At 45.0% G+C, this 10,221-nt stretch overlaps 1 pseudogene; it reads left to right on the forward strand.

Annotated features, from left to right (window-relative positions):
- Positions 1-9,067: 9,067 nt before the first annotated feature.
- LOC125090090 (uncharacterized) lies at positions 9,068-9,338 on the forward strand (annotated as a pseudogene).
- The last annotated feature ends 883 nt before the right edge of the window (positions 9,339-10,221 follow it).

Below are 10,221 nucleotides of genomic sequence, written 5' to 3' on the forward strand. Positions count from 1 at the left end.
GGAGGGTATCTGTCATACTCATACCTAATGCCCTCTTGTTCTCTAGCCCCTGTTGCTAGATGCTTCTGCCTTGACTTAGAAACCATTCTGGTGTGAGTATTCATCTGAGCAAGGGGCTCTATAGTAGTTCTAGTTGTAAGATGGGGGATAGGAGTAGGTGGAGGAAAATACTGGATGTGGTCTGAGATTGGTCATGGCTTGGGTGTCAGCTGCTCCGGTGAGATCATTCTCATTTCCACTGTAGCCATCTCTCTCAGGCAGATCTTTTGATCATGCAGATCTGCAGCCCAGGGCTACAGTCAGCTCCCTTAAGGCAGGGGGAGGGGTTTAAATGGAACTCTCCTACAAGTACCAGTACACATTTCTTGATTCTTTTTTTTTTTTTAAGATTTTATTTATTTATTTGGCAGATAGAGATCCAAGTAGGCAGAGAGGCAGGCAGAGAGAGAGAGGAGGAAGCAGGCTCCCTGCTGAGCAGAGAGCCCGATGTGGGGCTCGATCCCAGAACCCTGGGATCATGACCTGAGCCGAAGGCAGAGGCCTTAACCCACTGAGCCACCCAGGCGCCCCAACATTTCTTGATTCTTAACAACTGTTCTATCTTTATCCACATACTTCCACCATTTTCGGAATTCTCCAATTGGAGGAAAGCCAAGTAGTCTCAGGTTAGCTTATCCCTGAGAGCACACATCCCCATGCTTAGACTTGAAAGAACATGAGAAAGCCCTGGTCGGGTGTGTGGTCAAATGTTCTAGGTGTTGTCTTCTGGTCTATATTCCTCTCACATCAACAGCTTCTAAATTTACACGAGAAATGTCCTGATAAATTAATGCCAGTTGAATCCAGGTTTAACAACAGCACAGGTCTCAGTGTTTGGCACTGGCTTAATTTCTAAAACAAGGTTATGTTAGAGGGACAAATATTGTTCTGTTCATCTGATTTCGTATCTAATGCCCATGGAAGGAACAACTTCAGAAACAGCTGCAGTACCTCTAGCCTCCTGGTTCATTAGTTCTTTCTTTTTCTTTAGATAGGCTTCACATCCAACATGGAGTCCAATTCAGGGCTTGAACTCACAACCCTGAGCTGACACCAAGAGTCAGATGCTTAACTAAGCCACCCAGGTGCCCCTCATCAGTCCTTTCAGATGAACTCTTCCACTCTACCCAGTGATCATTTTAAGACTCGCCTCAATCTTCAACTCCATTATCTCCATACCCAGAGTAAACAGTCAACACAAGGAAACCCCCTCAGCTTTCTGCCACCAGACCTTTCCCAAGCACGCCTATCCTTCCCTCTCCATCCTGTTACAATGGGAGAAGTGCCTACTGTCTAAATTTCTCTACCAGTGCACCGAATTCCCTCTACTGTGGCTGCTTAAGGACTTGCTCCATCTTCTCCCTCTCATATTTTCAACCTTTCCCATGCCACTAGCTGGTCCCCCCCCCCACATCAATTTTTCCGTGTGTGTGTGTGAGGAGGAGGAGGAGTGGTAAAATACACATAACAAAATTTACCATCTTAACCATTTTCAGGTGTACAGTGTATGAAATACATTCATAATGTGATAAAGCCACCACCATCTATTTCCATAATTCTTTCAGATCTTGCAAAAGTGAAACTATACCCAAGGAGGATGGGGAGAAAAGGGAGAGAGAGAGAGAGAGAGAGAGCGAGAAAAGCAGACTCCCCACTGAGCACAGAGCCCAACGCAGGGCTTCATCTCACGACCCTGACATCACGACTAGAACTGAACCCAAGCATCGGATGCTCAACCAACTGCACCACCCAGGCACCTCTGAAAAACACTTTGTACTTACATTTGACTCAACAGCATTTAGCACCATAACAGTCCCTTCCTCTTTTTTTTTTTATTAACATCTACTATATTATTTGTTTCAGGCATAGAGCTCTGTGATTCATCAGTCTTACACAATTCACAGCACTCACCATAGCACATACCCTCCCCAATGTCCCTCACCCAGCCAACCCATCCCTCCCATCCCCCTCCACTCCAGCAACCCTCAGTTTGTCTCCTGAGATTAAAAGTCTCTTATGGTTTGTCTCCCTTTTTGGTTTCATCTTGTTTCATTTTTCCCTCCCTTCCCCTATGTCCTCTGTCTTGTTTCTCAAATTCCTCCTATCAGTGAGATCATATAATAATTGTCTTTCTCTGATTGACTCATTTCGCTTAGCATAATACCCTCTAGCTCCATCCACGTTGTTGCAAATAGTAAGATATTTTTTTGATGGCTGCATGATAACTCCATAATACACCCCCCTCAAAACACACATCTTTGTTATCCATTCATCTGTTGATGGACATCTAGGCTCCTTCCATAGTTTGGTTACTGTGGAACAGGCCCTTTCTCTAACCATTCTTTGGTGACTAAAGTGACACACCACACTTACTGGTCTTCCTTCACTCTGACCACTTCTCTGTCTCCTTGGTAGGCTTTTATATTTACCTCTTAAATGTGAGCACTCCTCATAGATCTGTTTTGGTGTATTTCTTCCTCTTTCTCTATTGTGGGCAATCTTGTTCATTCCTCTGGCTTTCTTTCCGCTGGCAACTCTAAAATCTATACCAAGACCCACTTTTCGAGCTCCAGGGTTATAGGAACAACTGCCCACATGACACTTGCAATCGTAATGTCTTCAAGGAATCCTGTACTCAACATATCCAAAACCGAACCCATCATCTTGTATACCACCAACCATCACCACTCCAAAAAACTCATGTTCTGCTCTTGGCTCTTCCTCTAACTTTATCTCACAAAATGGCACTGCAATTGTCTGTTATTCAAAACAGAAATCTGGACTCATCAGGAACTTCCTGACCCCCAACCAATAATCACCAAGTCCTTTCATATCTATTATCCGCTGCTGTGTAACACATCACCCCAAAACAATGGCTCAAAGCAATTTAGTCTGGGTGGCTCTGCTGGTCTTACCCAGGCTCACACATGCAACTATATTCCGCTGGCTGTTGTGTGGACTCTGTTGAGACAGCTGGGCCCCTCCACAGGGTCTTTCATCTTCATAACATGGCAGATGGTCTCTAGGTTTCAAGAGGGGAGAGCAGAAGCTCCAAGTTCTCTTGAAGCCTTGGCTCAGAACTCTCCAGTCCACTTTTTTTTTTTTTTTTAATAAAAGATTTCATTTATTTGCTAGAGCACAAGCAGGGGGAGGAGGCTCCCTGCTGAGCAGAAAGCCCAACTGGGGACTCAATCCCTGGATCCTGGGATGACCTGAGCCGATGGTAGATGCTTAACCAACTGAGCCACACAGGCACCCCTCCCCAATGCACTTCTGTCACATTCTTTTAGTTGAAGCAAATGACAAGGCCAGCGCAGAGATGATGGGGAAATAAATATCTTCTCACAGGAGGAGCTTGAAGTATCTGTGGCTATTTTTTTTTTTTAAGATTTTATTTATTTATTTGTCAGAGAGAGAGAGGGAGAGAGCGAGCACAGGCAGACAGAATGGCAGGCAGAGGCAGAGGGAGAAGCAGGCTCCCTGATGAGCAAGGAGCCCGATGTGGGACTCGATCCCAGGACGCCGGGATCATGACCCGAGCCGAAGGCAGCTGCCCAACCAACTGAGCCACCCAGGCGTCCCACTGTGGCTATTTTTAATCTACCACCTTCTTTTGGGTTGAATCAAATGAAATATTGACCTACAAAGGTGGCACTTTCACATGGTTCAATCTGATGTTTCTTGAATTCCCCCTGGTCTAGATCACCATTGTCATTGGTCTACTACATTAGCTTCCTAGTGGTTGCTCCTGCCTCCAGTCAGGTTTTCCTCTAGTTCAACTGTCACACAGCAGCCAGAGTGATCTTTCTAACATTTCAGTCTGATGACCCCACCCTTCAGGTTAAAACCATCTCCTGCCCCCATACACACTTTCCATTTTTCTTGAGATAAGCTCAGAGGTGCCTGGGTGGCTCAGTCCATTTGCATCTGCCTTTGGCTGAGGTCATGGTCCGGGGTCCCGGAAGAGAGCCCTGTGTCAGGCTACCCGCTTGGTGAGTAGTCTGCTTCTTCCTCTCCCTCTGCTTCCCCCGCCCCCGCTAGGTCTCTAATAAATAATTCTTAAAAAAAAAAGGGGGGGGGAATAACTGGGTGGTTCAGTTGGTTAGGCATCTGCCTTTGGCTCAGGTCATGATCCCGGAATCCTGGGATCGAGTCCCCCTTTAGGCTCCTTGCTCAGCAGGGAGTCTGCTTCTCCCTCTGCCTGCTGCCCTTCCTGCTTGTGTGTATGCACTCTCTGTCTCTCTGACAAATAAAATCTTAAAAAAAAAAAAAAAAAAAAAAAAAAAAAAAAAAAAAGATAAGCCCAAACTGCCTAACATGGTAGGTACTAACTAGGCTCTCCAGATCAGATGCCTTACTTGCTTTACTTTCTCCCTCATACTCTCTGCTCCACTATCACTGAAATTTGCCCTCGAGCTGGGCTATGTCTCAGAAGGTGGTGGTCCTGTGCACTTCCCTCCCCAATTTCTCAAAACCGTATTTCCTCCTCCAGCCCACTCTGAAGCTGAAACAAACATTCAAAGATAATGCTAGAAGAGGTTTTCACCTCCAGGATTGTGGCTAAGATGAGCATTGGGGGAAAAGAACCTAACTAAAAATGGGAGCCCTCCAGTGCTGCAGGCAGCTAGGGAGCAGTGTGGAAGAAGCTCAGAGGACACTCCCTTTGCTCCACCCTGGAGAGCTCCCTCTTGCCTGATCTCTTGGAAGTGTCCCTACCCCCCAACAGAGCACAGGAGACTGGGATGCCCTGCGTGGGGAGAGGAGCCTGGAGGGAGAGACTCATCCCTCCCCAAGTTGCCCCCTAACAACCTGGGATCATTTGCATCCACTGCCATGGTTATACCTCTCCTTGAAACTCCTCTCCCGGGGCGCCTGGGTGGCTCAGTGGGTTAAGCCGCTGCCTTCAGCTCAGGTCATGATCTCAGGGTCCTGGGATCGAGTCCCGCATCGGGCTCTCTGCTCAGCAGGGAGCCTGCTTCCCTCTCTCTCTCTCTCTCTGCCTGCCTTTCTGTCTACTTGTGATCTCTCTCTGTCAAATAAATAAATAAAATCTTTTAAAAAAAAAAAGAAAAAAAAAAAGAAACTCCTCTCCCAATCCTTCCCTTTCTTCTGTCTCTTCCTGGTCCTTCCAATTTCAGTGGTAAAAATTGTTTCTTCAGGAAGGCATGCCTCACTCCCCTATCATAATCCCCCATCATGTCCGGTATTTGCCTTATTAACATTCTGTTAAATAACCTTCTAAAGGTCTATATGGATTAACTTACCAACTCTTCATAAGAAATATGTTATAAAAAAATGTTATGATTCCTGTTTTACAGATGAGGAACAGGCACAGAGAGGTTAAGGAATTTGCCCTACAACATATAGCCAGGAAGTAGCAAGCCAGGCCTTGAGTCTGGGCAGTCTGGCTACAGGGCCAAGTTCTTTTTTTTTTTTTTTTAATATTTACTTATTTATTCGACAGAGAGAGAGAGAAGGGAACACAAGCAGTGGGAAGCAGCAGGCAGAGGGAGAAGCATGCTCCCCTACCATGCGGAGTGTCAGATGTTGGGGTTCAATCCCAGAATCCCGATCTGAGCCGAAGGCAGACGCTTAATGACTGAGCCACCCAGGTGTCCCCAGGGCCATATTCTTAACAACTAGGCTGTATATACTTCATATACAAATATGCCTAGGTTTAAGACTGCTGGTTTGGTGTCTGTGTTCCTTGTACTTAAGGACAGTAAAGGCAGGAAGTAGTTTTACTCAATCATCACTGAATTCCTGTCAGCAGGATGTGTTTTACAGAGAAATCTGCTTTGCTAATGTGTTAACCAATGAAAACATGGAAGACGTTTTACATGTTTTCTTTTAAAATTATCCCCAATCACTTTTTCATAGAATTTTTTTTGTTATTCAAAAAATTTTTTGAATCCTTACAGCATCCCCCTTCCCATTCCCCTCCCGTTGCCTCCTGTATACAGAGGCATCCTGAGAGAAGAGTAGTTCCCAGAGCAGAGCCATCGTCCTGTCAGGCCCACTCCCCACCAGAGGAACAAGCAATGCAAGTCCCTGTACCCATTCACTCAGAAGAAATGACACCACAAAGACAGGTGTGTCTCTGAGAGATGGTTATTTGTTGATCACCAGTTCATTTACTGATCTGTTCACTACCTAATTCAACTGTTCACTGTGTCCCTGCTCTGGGCAAGATGCTGGGGAACCAAATGTGAACAAAACAGGTAAGGTCCCCAGCCCATAGGATTCCCAGCTGAGTGATGAAATTGAAACAATCATGTGATCAGGCAATTCCATGGACGATGCAGTTCAAGCTCACCCAGGCCCAAAGGGCCAGTTAAAAAGTATCCCAGAAGGGGCGCCTGGGTGGCTCAGTGGGTTAAGCCCCTACCTTTGGCTCAGGTCATCTCAGGGTTCTGGGATCGAGCCCCACATTGGGCTCTCTGCTCAGTGGGGAGCCCGCATCCTCCTCTCTCTCTGCCTGCCTCTCTGCCTCCTTGTGATGTCTGTCAAATAAATAAAATCTTAAAAAAAAAAAAAAAGTACCCCAGGAATGCTGGCCCCTCGTTCTGCCCTTAGTTTCCAGTTTTCTTGCCCAGTGATTTCAGAAACTGGGCTGCCCTGAATTCAAATCCTGTATTTGCCACTTATTAGGCCACATGGTACCTGGGAAAAGTTAACTTTTTAGTCTTTAGAGTAACTAAGTAAATTAGATAATTCAAGTAAATCACGTAGGATGCATTTAAAATGTTAACACATTTTGTCCTCACTGCCTAGCATAGCTGAATCTTACTCAGAGCAGGAGACTCTCTACTCTGCAGCTTCAGAATTTGCCCTTCCTGTCAGTCACTGGTCTGGAGAAGAGTGGGATTCTCAGTGGCTTCTGGCTGGATGCCCTCCTTTTGGGATATAAATGCTAACTGAGGGGGAAGTGATAGCCTTGGCAAGGAGTTCTCTATTGCCCAGAGCTGTTCTAAAACAGGTTGGCTGGTTTCATTGTTCTGGCTAGAGCTTCAGCCTAGATCTCCCTGAGAGAACTCACCTGGGCTAAGCAAATGCCCGCCAGCCTTCTAACTGGAATAGATGGTGAACTAAAAAGAAATTTCAGTAAACACCCTACATATCCGATGCAAGCAAAAGTCCTATCCTCAATTCCGCAGGAGACCGTATTGAGCTTGAGGAGTTGTGTCTCAGTGGAAACAATGTAGGTGTCACCCTCTCAGTGACAGAGCAGCTGACTCTGTAATAAAACAGCAATCAAGGACCCCTGGGAGGCTCAGTCTGTTAAGTGTCTGCCTTCAGCTCATCTCATGATCCCAGGGTCCTGGGACTGAGCCCTGCATGGGGCTCTCTGATCAGCAGGGAGCCTGCTTCTCCCTTTCCCTCTTCCGGCTGCTCTAGCTGCTTGTGAGCTCTCTTTGTCAAATAAATAAAATCTTAAGGGAAAAAAAAAAACAAACCCAGCAATCAAAAGAGGAGAGTGGACTCCTAGACTTCAGTTGTGCTCTACGCAAGATCCTCTGTCCCCAAAGAACTTAGAAAAACTAGGCTGTTCGTGTTCTTGCTTTTGCTTTTCATGAGAGTCTGCTGCCTAGATGTTTGAGATAAGACAGACTGGGAGGGAGAGGTGCCTCAAAATCTAGTTGTTGGTATTTTCAGCAATTGCTGCAATAGTAAGACAGAAGAAACATTATTCCTCAGAAACGCAATTAGCAGTCTTTCTCAGGGTTGCTGCCCCACATAGAGTTAGACTATGGTGCTGGCTCCTTATAAATAATGTAGTTTTCCAACTCACTGGTGTTAAGAATGCCGGGCATTGAACTCGTTACTTGGGAAGACTATGTGGCATTTTTCTATAGCATAAGGTATACTCCTGTGCATGCCCTCTTTTTAAATGAGTAGGTAAGAGCTGAGAAAACATTCTAAACCCCCCACAAACACTTTTTACAGTACAAAGTGTTACTACCTGTGTTTTTAAAAATGTAGTTTTTTTTCACTGCATTGCTTTGTAACCACCACTCCAATTAAGATATAGAACATTTAAAAAAATAAAAAAGATACAGAATATTTTCATCATTCCTGAAAGTTCTCTTTTGTACTTCCAAACAATCCTACTCACCCCAGCCCATCCCCCAGCAACCACTGTTCTGATTTCTATCTCTAGAGATTATATATACATACCTATTTTGAACTTACATAAATGGAAACATGTACTACACACTATATCTCTGGATTCTTTTGCTCCACATAATGTCTGTAAGACCACGGAACTCTCCTTTCTGTTGCTGTATTTATCAGTACTTGGGAAGGATAATTTATATATAATAAAATGACATTTGAAATATATAGTTCCACTAGTTTGTTTTGTTTTTAAAGATTTTACTTATTTATTTGAGAGAAAGATAGAGAGAGTACAAGCAGATGGGGGAAGGGGCAGAGGGAAAGGGAGAAGAAAGCAGACTCCCCACTCGGTGGGAAGCCCAATATGGGGCTGGAACCAACTGAGTCACCCAGGTACCCAGTTCCATGAGTTTTAACAAATTTATACATCTATGTAACCAGGACCCCAATCAAGATACAGAACATTTTGGGTACCTGGCTGGCTCAGCCGGTGGAGGATGTGACTCTTGATATCAGGGTTCTAAGTTCAAGACCCATGCTGGGTGTAGAGATTACTTAAAAATAAAATTTAGGGGCATCTGGGTGGCTCAGTCGCCTAAGCGTCTGACTTCGGCTCAGGTCGTGATCCTGGAGTCCTGAGATCGAGCACTACATTGGGTTCCCTCCTCGGTGGGAGCCCGCTTCTCACTCTTCCTCTGCCGCTCCCCCTGCTTGTGCTCTGTCAAATGAATAAATAAAATCTTAAAAAAAAAAAAAAAAAAGATACACAACATTTCTATCACCCAGAAGTTCCCTTGTGTCCTGCTCAACCTTCCCTCATCCAGATGCATTGCCCTCAGATGAGTGTTATCACTACAGATTTCCCTTTTCCAATTTTTTTATAAAGATTTTATTTATTTATTTGACAGACAGCGTTGCGCAGTGGCAGTATCGTAGCCAATGAGGTTTATCCGAGGCGCGATTATTGCTAATTGAAAACTATTTATTTGACAGACAAAGATCACATGTAGGCAGAGAAGCAGGCAGAGAGAGGGGGAAGGAGGCTCCCCGCTGAGGAGAGAGCCCGATGTGGGGCTCGATCCCAGGAACCTGAGATCATGACCTGAGCCAAAGGCAGAGGCTTAACCCACTGAGCCACCCAGGCGCCCCCCTTTTCCAATTTTTGACTTGCATATATGTGGATCCTACAATATTGCATCTCTTATATCTGACTTCTTCCCTTCAATGCAACATCTCTTAAGATTCACCTACTTCATCATGAATAGTTTATTCCTTTTCATTGCTGAGTAGTAATTCAATGAATAAACATACCATAATGTGTGTACCCATTTTCCTGTTGGTGGACATTTGGGTTTCCAGTTTGGGGCTATTTTTGACAAATTTTGCTATAAACATTTGGTACAAGTCTTTCTGTGGACATATGTTTCATTTCTCTTGGATAGTAACCAGGAGTAGATTTGCTGGGTCACAGAGTATGTATAGGTTTAACTTCTTAAGAAACTGCCTAACAGGGGCACCTGGGTGGCTCAGTGGGTTAAGCCTCTGCCTTCTGCTCAGGTCATGATCTCGGGGTCCTGGGATCGAGTCCCACATCGGGCTCTCTGCTCTGCAGGGAGCCTGCTTCCTCCTCTCTCTCTCTCTGCTTGCCTCTCTGCCCACTTGTGATCTCTGTCAAATAAATAAAATCTTAAAAAAAAAAAAAAAAAAGAAAAGAAACTGCCTAACATACAAAACCACTGTGCCATTTTACATTCTCTGCAGAAGTTTCTGAGAGTTCCAGTTCCTCCTGACAAAGTTTCTTTGCGTGACCAAACTTTAGTCAGGTTCTTGAACCTTCTACAAAGCCTATATGCGCATTCCTTGTAAAATCCAGTTTTAGCAAGAACCCCCCCCCCCAACACTTGGTATCTGACCACCTCAGTATCTGACAGCACCATCCCCCAGGTGGGGTCTGATTCATCAGCAAGAATCCTGTTAGGTTAGAATTCCACTAACAGAATTCCCCTACACCTTTATGTTTCCTCTTAGTAATTTTCGATCCACTGACCACTCCCTACCACCACC

Source organism: Lutra lutra, chromosome 17, assembly GCF_902655055.1.
Source record: "Lutra lutra chromosome 17, mLutLut1.2, whole genome shotgun sequence".
NCBI classification, from domain to species: Eukaryota; Metazoa; Chordata; class Mammalia; order Carnivora; family Mustelidae; genus Lutra; species Lutra lutra.